The sequence below is a fragment of the Amblyomma maculatum genome, chromosome 9, assembly GCF_055883805.1.
Source record: "Amblyomma maculatum isolate TAMU_Amacu chromosome 9, ASM5588380v1, whole genome shotgun sequence".
NCBI classification, from domain to species: Eukaryota; Metazoa; Arthropoda; class Arachnida; order Ixodida; family Ixodidae; genus Amblyomma; species Amblyomma maculatum.
In genome coordinates this window covers 96,206,167-96,218,481 of record NC_139352.1, presented here as the reverse complement: position 1 = coordinate 96,218,481, position 12,315 = coordinate 96,206,167, and positions in this window count along the sequence as shown.

The following is a 12,315-nucleotide window of genomic DNA, read 5'->3' as shown; positions in this document are numbered from 1 at the left end:
ATGTCCCGGCTTTTGGCAGTTGTAACAAACCAATTGCCGTCTCTTTTCAAAAGCTTTCTTCTGACCGTTTTCTGCTTCAAGTGCTTCCTCTCTTACGATCACACTTCTTTCTGAGACGTCTACGCCTCGTGCTTGCTGTCTCTCTTCTACAGGCTGCCCTCTCCATCCAGCTGCTTTCCTATTCTGGTATTTATGGCTTTCCGTCCTGTCCAGCGCACGGCGCGAGACGAACTCTTCTGCCAGTTCTGCTGCCTTCGAAACAGTCGCAACTTCTGGCCTGTCTTGCACCCAATGCCTTACTTCATCAGGCAAGCAAGAGTAGAACTGCTCGAGTCCGAAGCATTGCAACATTCTTTGGCTTTCGTCATAAGCTTTAGCTTCTTTGAGCCATTCCCCCAAGTTAGCCATAAGCTTATACGCGAACTCCGGGTACGACTCATCATTCTCCTTTTTAGCTTTGCGAAATTTTTGCCGGAAAGCTTCCGCTGACATTCTATACTTTTTGAGCAGACTAGATTTAACCTTATCGTAATCATCTGCATCTTCTTTAGTCAAGCGGGCTATCACATCTGCCGCCTCACAAGGCAACAGTGTCAGCAAGCACTGTGGCCAAGTTGCTTTGCTAAACCCTGCCTTCTCGCACGTGCGCTCAAAGTTTACCAAGAACAGACCTAAGTCCTCTCCTTTCCTATAAGGTTGCATAAGGTCTTTCATACGGAACGACTTGCGTTCTACTGTGCCCGATGCTACGCTCTCATCCCTTTCATTTCGAGCTTTTAGCACCTGCAGTTCGAGACGCCTCAGCTCAAGTTCCTGCTCTAAGCGCTTACTCTCTTCAGCCATGCGTTTTTCATTTTTTTCTTCTGCTTCCCTCTTTGATTTCTCTCTCTCGGCAATCAGCTCCAGGCATTCCGAGAGCTCATCGTCGTCTGCCTCAAGTGCCTCAATAGCCTCAATGATATCTGGCTTTCTCGTTTGGTCCTGAAGATCCAAACCCAGACTTTTGGCCAACTCCAGTAAAAGTGGCTTTTTCAACACTTTCAAATTCATGGTTATCCCGAGTGCTGCAATTTCTTCCTTTTAGAAATCTCTTATCGTCACGTACTTTCAAGTCCCGTGCTAACGATAAACAATTCCCACCACCTTTGTAAACTTACTTACTACAAAGCCTGGTAAAACCTCAGTGAAGAAAAGCCAAGCACTCACCGAACCTTGCAACCATGATTCCAGCGGAGTCCATCCCGACGCTGCCAACCAGCTGTCGCGTTGGTACTGCTCCGGTAGCGGACCAACGGGTAGCGAAAAGCCGAGTCAGACGTCGGGCTGCATGCACTTCAATATTGGGCGGTGGTCACCCAAGCAGAGACCGGCCGAGAGTTAGAGAGAACTTAACGAAGGTTTATTTACATGGTGAATCTGAGAAGGTACACACTGGAGAGCACTCGTGCTCTCGTTTTTAACAACTTTTTTGTCCCCAAGTACCTAGTTGGGGAATTTTCTATTTTGTCAAAGTCCAATCACATTTGAGTTCCTGATCTGCTGGCATTCGGGAACCGCCCACTAGAACGTCCTCCCAGCGCACTCTTTCCACTTTAGCGGCACGATGGCGACTCCGCCGGGGGAAGTCAGGCATGGGGGTCCTTTGCTGGCTGTCCAAGGTCGGAACCGCGCGCCACCCACGCGGACCCCTCGCGCGGGAGCACTCCGCGGGAAAGGAATGCGGTGACCGTTCTTCTCCACGGGGGGGAGATGACCCGCTCTCTCTCCTCGGTGCTAACACGCAGGCGCCGCGGCTCTCTGTTTCCAAACACAGGCGCGCCTGCTCTTCGGCGAATTCGTTAGCGCCTCTGCGTACAGTCCTCCGGACACAAACTGGGGCAACTGCTGCCGTCGCTGCCGATATGCGACACCGCGTTGCTGCGTCCTGGGTGGTTCTGGTCCACGAGCTCCGAGGTGGTCGCGTGCAGTCTTCTTCGAAAAACGGACGCCCATTTCGACACGTGCACCGTCTCGTTACTAGGGAAGTTCGAAACGTAACAACGGGAAGGATGCAAGGAAGGGTTTGCAGCCTGGGCATCCCAGTCCATCCCTCCCGGACCAAGCGTGCGCGGCAGACTTCGTCTCGGCCATGGCCTTTCCTCAAACGCAGTTATGCCCCCCCCCCCCCCTTAATGGTTTGGGAGGAGTTGAAAAGGAGGATGTAATGTAATGCCTGACTTTCTCCCTCCCACTGCGCTGTCACAAGTCTCATGCACCACTCGTTTCGCCCCACCGAGCGGAAATTAAAAAATTACTGACAATTACGTTACTTCCTAATGCGAAATTTGAGCGCAGCAAATAAGCTGTTTCACCTTTTCGATAGATTGAGGCAAAGAAATCGAGCAACACATGTATGCGCTATCACAGAATTCTTTTTTTTTTTATTTTTCACACGTCTTCCTTTAACAAAGACTCCCTTCTCGGCGGCGGCGATGAGCTTCTGCTTCAGCCCCGCTTACACCTGGTTGCTCTCGACGGTGGCGATGAGCCTCCGCTTCGGCGGTGCGAACGGCAGGGTCTTCTCGACGGCGGCGATGAGCTTCTGCTTCAGCCTCGCTTACGGCTCTGGATTCTGGCGGCGACGGCGCTGGGCCTCTGCTCTGGCAGCTCGTTTAGCAGCAGTAGTAGCAGCAGACGGAGGACTTCCACCGGTCGTCTCGCTCATGGGGGGGGGGGGGGGGGGGGGGCAGATAAACGGCAGCGGCAATTTCGGCTCGGGCGGTGCACATATACAGATCCGCCGCCACCGATGTGGCTCTCTGATTGCCACCGCACAGGGGTTGCATTGGAGGAGGAGCGAAGAAAGGAATTAGGTTCGAGCCGGCGCTTTGACAACCGGAGACTCGCAGGAAGAGGGGAAAGGGGGCGGCGTGTACACCCAGCGGCAAACGATGGGGGCAAAAGCGCGCGCAGCAAGCGGACAACGCGATAAAGGGAGGAGGGAAGAGATAGCAGCGACTGACTGATGCTGCTGACGCCGATAGTGAGTCAACCCCAGCTGCGGAGTTGGTTTCAGGGACAGCGCCGCCGATGCCGACGCAAACAATATGATACCCTCGCTTCCGCAGCGCCAAGAACCAGGTCTAGCCGTGGGAAGGTGGTCACGTATTCGTCGACGTGCCGGGGCCTAAGTGAAATAACCGGCGCGTCGGCAACTGAAGAGCACCCTATCCGCCACACAAAAACAGGGGGGATAGGGTGCTCTGCATGGCGGCGACGGTGTTCTATGCAGTCACGTTTTCTTGACTCTCTAGCGGCGTCAGCGGCATCCAGTGGTATCAGTCGGTCGCTGCTAGCGCTGGGGGGATGAAAGGGGGGCGGAGCTGGTTACGAGGCCGACGACGACGCCGACGCGAAACCCAGGAACGGACGCCTAAGAGCTGCGCTCTAAAACAAAATGTCATAGCTGGCAAGCGCCGAAGACGCCTGGTTCGGCGCCTAGGTGAAGTACGCCGGCGAGAATTGCACACGTTCGCTTGCCAGCAAGGGAGCTTTTCAGCACGTGCACAGCACTCCCACACCCCCTTCCCAGTAACCACAAAAATAAAAGAGCGAAAAAATACACATGGAACGAGTGCCCAGCCGTCGCTTGCGCTGCGTTCATGTATATACGCCGGGCGCCGCGCAGACTGCACTTCCGATCGACACCACCCTGTCGTCGGAAACAAAAAAAATGAAAAAAAAAGCTCACAGGGAGCAAGGAAACCCCCACCCGCCCCCTTCCCCTGCTCCGTAGGCAAACCAACGAGTCCCCAAGTCCGTTGTTAAAGCAGTAGCGACTCGCGTGGCATGCGTACAGTCTCTTTCTTTCCACTTTCACTCCCACCTTCCTTCTCTTACGGCGCGGTTCAGGTGTCCACATGGATGGATTGAAAAACTTTATTTTCGTCAGAGAGCATGTGTGGACGATTCCGTGTTATATGGTCATCAGCCCATGGCTGACAGCGACCTGGGTAGCCCACTCCACGGCCCTGGTCTGGACGACCGAGTCTGAGCTGGCCAACACGGCCTCCCACTGCTCGAGGGAAGGATCACGCATAATATCCGCCGGTGGCGGTGCTGTGCTGCAGCTCCATAATATGTGGTCATAGGTTGCCAATTCCTGACACCATTTGCACTCCGACTGAATGTCCGGGTAGATTTTGCTCAGGTGTCCACAGAAACAAGTGTGACAGATACCACGCCTTTCCCTTCCTGTGAACCATTATTATTATTATTATTAAACGCCTAGCTGTGCAATATTATCTTCAAGCACTCATTTAGCCAGTACACAAGCTATTTGATAAGCAGGCATCAGAAGAAAGCAAGCAGGAGATATCGAAATCAACAACCGCGGAAGCGAAACAGACGCGGTACCTCGCCGCCATAGTCGCGCAGCCCGGCTGTGGGCGGAGTAAAGCGATGGCGACCTGCTATTGGTCGACGCTTGCTGTGTTCGCGTTTCGAAGGCATTCCAGAATTTCTAACGTCTTCGCGTATCTTATTCGACTCGAATGACATTTCAGTCGAATGCGTTAAGAAGGCGCTAGGACTGCCCATGGGTACCTCGAGCGAACGACTGCTCGAACTCGGGGTGCATAACACGTGGGCAGAATTGGCGGAGGCAGTGCGAGTCTCCCAATTAGAGAGACTAAGCACGACCGAGACGGGCGGGGTAATCCTTGCAAAAGTAGGCCTCAACCCAGACAGAGGAGTTCAAAAAAAAAGTCGCAATTAATACTGAAATCAGGAATGCCTTGATAGTCCCCCCTTCCCCTTCCCTAGAAATATGCATCCAGAATTTAAGGGCGAAAGAAGGGCCAAACGAGCCGAAGCTCTAGAGCGACGGTTCAAAAACATGGGAGCGAAGGAAGTAGTCTATGTTGATGCGGCAAGTGGCAGAACAGGTGCGGCGGTAGCTTCGGTAGTCGATGGCCGAGGGGCACCGGTATCCGCGGCAGCCATCAGAGGCCGCAACATAGAGACTGCGGAGGAAGTTGCGATAGCGCTAGCTTGCGTAGGAACGGAAGCCAAGTTCATAATTAGCGACAGCAAAACTGCCATTCAAAATTTCGGGAAGGGGAGGATATCGCCGGAGGCGGCCAAAATCACTCAAAGAACGCTGAATAGGAAAATTCAGTTAATTTGGACACCCGCTCACGCTGCCGTCCCTGGTAACGAGGCGGCTCACGAGCTAGCTCGAGCTCTCTACTTCCGGGTAGCCGCCGAGCCCCCCGAACACTGGGCATACGATGAGCGTCTGCAAAATTACAGGGAAATCATCGACCATTATAAATTGGGACGTAGGCTGGTACCCCCGCCAGATGTTAGACTAAATAATAGAGAAGCTGTCGCGTGGAGGCGGCTACAAACTAATACGTTCATGAACCCAGTCTGGGCGTTTCACGTGCTACCAGACCTTAGGGACAATGATCTCTGCAAACACTGTGGGGCGAGAGGGACCCTCGACCACATAATTTGGCAATGCCCACAACCTCCAGGGATAGGACAAAATATTGCAAGTAGAGTAGCCTGGGATGCCCTGCTGCGAAGCGCGGGCCTTGCGATCCAGCACCGCACCGTCCATGAGGCCGCAACAAGCCTAGTGCTACCTGCCAGCCTCTAATCCGCGGGCGCACGACTCCCCGTCTTCCCCGGCACGCGTGCCGGGGGCGGGGAAGAGGACGCCCATTTCTGATGGAATTAAAAGTTGTACAACCAACAACCAACCTTCTAAACATGCCATGTATCATCGCACGTTCGGCATTCGAGTCGAATGGCATTCGGTCCGAAGCCATTCGAAACGCCTGTGTAGCAGGGGCATTAATACTTGACATCTGTTCGATGTCCCGGCTGCTTGTAGTTAGTGCATGTGTCCGTATGACCTCGGTATGAGGTGCATAGGTTCCAAATTCAGGACCCTCCCCTCGTTTTTTCTTGGGAGTGGTCCTTGTTTAAGGGGATAAGAATGTATTTTGTGCTGCCCGTCCTTCTTTATCGTGTTTCCTGAGACCATTCAAGAGTTGACTTGAGATCTTACGTCGCACTACACTACTTTCGTCGCCACGCCACTCTCTACCATTACCCCTGGGACTTCGCACATCCCTCCCGCCCCTCCTCCTAGGTGGCCGCTCTTCTGGCCACGCAACTCGCCGATCAGCCATACTGGTGGAGCGGGCCAAGCTAGAGGGAACTGCCGGAGTTTTCTGCAATAGGGGGCCATCCTGGGAGTGTCTGGATTTGCATTAACGTTTTTTCCTCCTCCTTCGGGTCTCCTTCTGGTACGCATTATTAATTATCCACGTATACAGACCCGATGAAGGAGGTATTAAAAAAATTGGTGATGCTGACCATACCAATGGCATCTTCTTGGACGGGCGTACTCACCGTGCACCTGTTGTTGGTAAAATTAATGCGGATTTGGGTCCTTCTCTGGCATCTGGAACTCCGTGAAGGGCAGACCATAGTTGGAGGTTGTTACGGTGATGAGCTGGAAGCCTCCACTGGAGCGGAAAACAATGAAATCTGCAGAGGGGAATGAAGGCTGTTGTCGCGACCTTTATGCAATTAGGCGTGCACCTTTGCTGGTGGTGATGACAGGGACGCGGGGGTAGCAATCTGGCTGTCGAACTAGCGCTCACGGCAGCGGGAAGTTCCCGGTGTCCGAGCCAGCCGTATCGCCAGCGTTCACGTCGAGAGCTTCTCGCAGGGACTTTGTCGGGTGATCGGATATCGGGCAGGCCGGCTCCTGGCATTTGGCCGGGACACTCAAGACATGAGTCCAGCGAGCCATGGGGGTCATAGTCAATGGTTTCACATGGCGCAAGCACCTGTGGAGCTAGGCCAATTAGAGCGATATGGTGACTGGGGAAGAGGATCCTTGGGGCTCGAAAACTCCTCGGGCTGGTGGCAAATTCGTCTACGCAGGTGGCGCTCACCTTCTCGGAGCTCTGGGCGACGATTTCGGCGCCGGTGGTGCAGGCGATATCTTGTATGCATGAAGCTGATGTGAGGCGCATCCGCACTCCACGGACCCCTATCTCCGTGTGCTCCGAAGGGGTGAAACGCAATGAGCTCACACTGCGGCAACGGCAAACTTAGGGAGCCTACGTGTTGCTCCGCAAACTGAGCTGTATGGTGCCCAATCGTTGGCTCTCAGTTTTTGGTTTTAGATTTAGTTCGACATCACCTTAAGGTCGCCGACAATAGGAGCCTGAAACTGATTTTGCCTACTCTTTATCAGAGTAATACACACGCTGCGTATTACTGTCCGTAGTTTGCAACTGCTGCTTGCATGTGCTGCTTTTCAGTTGTATACTGTAGTCTCGACGCCCCGTGGACAGCATATGTTTATTGATAAATCACGTGTGCGTACGCGTGCATACGATGACTTCATTTTTCCAGGAAAAGGACAATTTTATGTTGATACGAACACGCGACAATCTGCTTTGCTTTTTTCTCGCGTTACATGTTTGCTATTGTTAATGCGGGCAGCATGCTGTTGACACTAGCGACGTACTGACTGCCCAGAGAACACATCAACTCCTAGGGACGTCCCGTTCAAGTCCTTACCACCTACATTCGAACATGGTAATCCAAGGGACGTCCCCACAAGCTTCCTTCTGGGATATGTTCGAACCTCCAAAACGAGGATCTCCCTGGGATGTTCCATTTACTCCCCCTTTATATAACCGTTCCACATACATTCCAGGACAATTGTCTGGGATCATACACCATGTCGCACGAAAGCGAGTGAACGAGAGCCGTACAATTTCGCTGGTAATGTCAAAAACAAGGGGAATACTGTTCGTCATTGTAGCTGTAAATTATTGGTGCCGTCCCCGCCAAGATACTCAAAAGTTGCTAACTAAATGTCAGTTGCATTTCCCCAACATACTCTATGTTGGCGGGTTGCAACTGATTGTCCGTCGTGGTTTTTTGACAAATGCAAGCTCATAATTGCATTAGCTACAACATGGTATAATTTGCTCCTTTGTAAAATATTTAAAAAGTCACGCAATATGCTGCATTAAATGCAGCCTATCCCGATATGAGGGGCAAGATCTATATGAATCATACATTCGCGAAAAATCGCGTTGCAACTGTTAAGCGTGATGCCTAACTTCGTGGCGCCCAGCTGTTTCAAAGAACACAAAACAAATTTAAATAATCGCTTTATCTTTATTGTCGACAAAAAAATTAATTGGGTCAATTACCAGAACATTGCATGTGACCTTGGTTAATTATACTGCAAATAAAATAAATGATCGCAGCAAAAAAACAAATGACTCCAATTGGCATTACCAATGGGAATCAAATGGAATCAATTAGAACCAGTTGGAAAATCTTCACTCCAATTGGTTATGATTGAGTGAGGGAAGAAACCGAATGATTCCAATTGTACTTGTCAGTGGGAATGAACTGCACCTATTGGGAAATTACTGACTCCAATTGGTCATGATTGAGCCATGATTGATTCTAAATGCGTCCAATGGAACTTGCAAATTGAAGCCATTTGGGAAGAACAGTTGGTTTTGCCAATATGTACAACTGGTCTGCCGAACTGCGCCCAAGATATCCATTGGAACACTTGCATACTTGACAATGATGGTAGAATATTTATAGTTTTTAGGACCTTAATCTGCAGAATTGTATACATTATTTGTGCTTTCTACTGTTGAAATAAATGAAATAGCTGTGCTGAACTAATAGACATAACTAGTCCCAGCATGAGAGTCAAATATATGGTGTATATCAGTGGGAGCAAATGTGTTCTATGAGTATGTGTTCGGGTTATGTTAGCAGTGTATTATACTAATTTTTCTTGTGCCTGATGCTTGATTGATTGTTTGTTTGTTTTGATTTATGTGAAAGGGAGGAGTTGCCACGATTTGCACTCCTTCGTAAAAACATTGGCATAATAAGGTTCAGTGTCATCCATATGTACACCAATCACGCCAATCAGGGTTTTTTTTCTTGCACCTTAATATTGGTCGTATTGAGCGTTTTGCACGGCTTAATGTAGAAGTACATTTGTGAATGTCTACTGGGTGCAATTAGCTTCATAAAACCTCATGGCTGGAAAAGGGCGAGTTTCAATCGGTCCAATCAGGTAAGATTTTTTTCTGCCAAAGAAATTATGCATGTGTTTGAATCAGCCCATATTTCAACTCATTGAGCTTGCACGTAAACGATTGACTAGAAATAATGTTGAGAATGGCCAACTCCAGCACGACGGCCACTTTTCCATTGGAAATCAACTCTGTCTCAATATTCTACCCACACACCATCCGTACCAATTGTCCCAATACAAATTAAAGATGGAATGTTGAGCCCGCAGAGAACACCAAAACGAGCTCAAAATGTTTTTGCAAAGAACTGGAATAAAGGCATTTTGAAGTAAATCATAACTGCATGCTTCTTACAAGGTCCCTGCTCAGACGTAGCCGGTATAACAAGCAAAACTGTTTATTCATTCATCAGGTAATGGCGCCCGTTTTCGCTCTGCTTGGTGTGGTCGCCCATGCCCAGGTCTCCCGGCGGTCCGCCTGGTTAGCTTGCCGCTTGGGGCGCTGTCGTCAGTGGCCCCCACAACACCTCCCTTTCTTGAAATGTTTGATCTCACAGGTCCAGGCATTCTGGTCGCTTACAAACACGTCCACTTCTTGTGATGCTCCTGTCCTGCAATGGTTTCAGGTGTCTTGCTGTACATCTTGCTTGTCCTCTGTCGGTTTGTACAACGTAGGACCTTGGTTCTGATGTTGACAGTGTTACCACGCCGTGTGATGCAGCTCCAGCGAGGATGCGCACCGCTGTGCCTGGTGGTAAGCGCTCTCGGCTCCGTACCATGTGCCGGGTGTCGTATGATCGTTTTGCACGAGCTCTGTAGGCTTCATTATTTTGTCTGAATTCGCTGTCGTCCCACTTCGGGGCTAGCAGCTTCGAAGTGGTTGGTACTGTAGGGTTCAGACGACGACCTATTGAGAGTTCTCCAGGTGAAAACCCTTCCACGCTGGGTGTGGCCCTGTAGGCAAGCAGCGCTTCGTGTATGTTGGAAGACTTCCTCAAAAGCTGATTTGCTGTCCGCACAGCCCTCTCAGCCATACTGTTGCTCTGCGGGTAGTAAGGGCTTGAGGTTGTGTGTGAGGCTCCCCAGTGATGCACTAGTTCTTTGAACTCTGTGGAAGTGAACTGCGGCCCGTTGTCTGTGCGTATTGTCCGTGGAACACCGTACCGTGCAAACATTGGCTCCAAGACTAGGGCTATGTTTTTGTAGCTGCCCTCGGCAGCTGTTCTAGCTGGAAAAATCGGAAGTAGTAGTCTACTACTACAACATACTCTTTCCCCTCCAGCCTGAAGAGATCCAAGCCGACTGTGTCCCAATGGTGTGCTGGCAATGGGGTTAGAAGCAGGGGTTCTGTTTCTAGCTTTCTGTGCTCTCTGCAAGTTGGACACTTTTCCACGTAGTCTTCAATGTGCTTGCCTATGCCTGGCCACCATATGCCTTCTCTTGTCCTCGCTCGGCACCTCGTTGTGCCCAAGTGGCCTGCATGGAGTTTTCCAGAACCTCTACTCTGATGTCTGGCGGGATTATTATCCTGTCGCCTTTGAATAGCAGACCATCAACGACCGAAATCTCACTAGCCACCTTGACGTACCTTTTCAGGTCAGTTGACAGCCCATGCACAGTTGGCCATGACGTAGTGCAGAAGGTAGCCACCCTGGAAAGTGTTTCGTCTGACTGGATGCTTACCCTGATTCTGTCCAGCATTTGGTTTGAAGCAGGGCGCTGTTCAAGTGCTAATTCTTCAAACTCGCGCACTGCACTCTCAAGAGTTCTTTCTTTGTCTGCTGTTTTCCCAGATGGCTTCCGGGACAGATAGTCAGCTGTGTACAGCTTTTTGCCGGGAGTGTGGGACATGGTGTAGTCGTACTCCAAAAGGCGCATCCTGAAACGTTGAAGGCGAGGACTCAGCTCGTTAAGTCGTTTAGTCGTCAGCAGCGGTATTAACGGCTTGTGGTCCGTTTCCACGTGAAAGGTTGATCCCAGCAGGTATTTGCGGAAATGTTCGCAAGCCCATGTGATTGCCAGTGCCTCCTTTTCGATTTGGGCATATCTTTGTTCTGTATCCGTAAGGGAGCGTGATGCATATGCCACAGGTAGGAGCTTTTCGTGCGACTGCTGTAGAAGTACAGCCCCAAGACCGTATGAGGAAGCATGCACAGACACTGTATGAGGAGACTGATCATCGTAGTGAGTGAGAATCGGCGTCCTACTTAAAGCTTGCTTGAGTTTGTCAAAACTGCTGCTGAGCTGGGCCCCAGTGCCAGTGGGCGTCTTGGTGGAACAAGTCTCTGAGAGGCTTCGTAAAGTCTGCTAGCTCTGGAAGAAATTTCGCTAGGTGGTTTGCAGAGCCCAAAAAAGACCTGACTTCTGACACATCACATGGTGGGTCGAGCTGGACTATGACCCTGACCTTTTCCGGGTCGGCGCTGACTTCTGTTGAGTTTATGACGTGTCCTAAGAATGTTACTTCTGTTTGTCGAAAGGAGCACTTGTCCAGCTTCCTCAGCACCAGCAGTAGGTTGGTGTCGTGTTCCTCAGTTGTCTTCCTGAGACAATGATGTCATCTTGTAGACAACTCACACCATCTAGTCCTTCGAGCACACGGAGCATTTCTCGTTGGTAGAACTCTGGCGCTGTGGAGATTCCGAAGGGAAGCCTCAGGAACTAGAACCTGCCAACAGGTGTGATGAAGGTTGTGTATTTGCGAGAGTCCTTGGACAGTGGCACCTGCCAGTACCCTGCTCGTGCATCTAGGCGGCTGAAAACTGTTGCACCTGCTAATTTTGCAAGACACTCGTCCACCGTAGGCATGAGCACACGTTCGCGTATTATTTGTTGGTTGAGTTGACCATAGTCTACGCAGATGCGCAGCTCATTGTTCTTTTTACGTGCGACAACCATTGGAAAACACCACTCAGTTGCTCGCTCGATCTTCTGTATGACTTCCAAGTCTTCCATCCTTTCTAGTTCTTTCTTCACAAGTGAAAGCAGTGGAAGAGGCACGCGCCTAGAATGACTGACTGCGTATGGCTCAGCATCCATTTTGACTTTGATGCGGTACTCAGTCTTCATGACTCCAAGCCCAGACGTTAGCTTTGGGTATGACGCCAAGAAGTTGGGGACATCAGTTGATTGTTCGAGGGTTTCGTCTAGCTCAAGAGGGCGCTGTAGAATCTCAAATGATTCTATAGCTGGTTGACTGAGCAGAGGTTCTTTTAATCCTTTGGTGA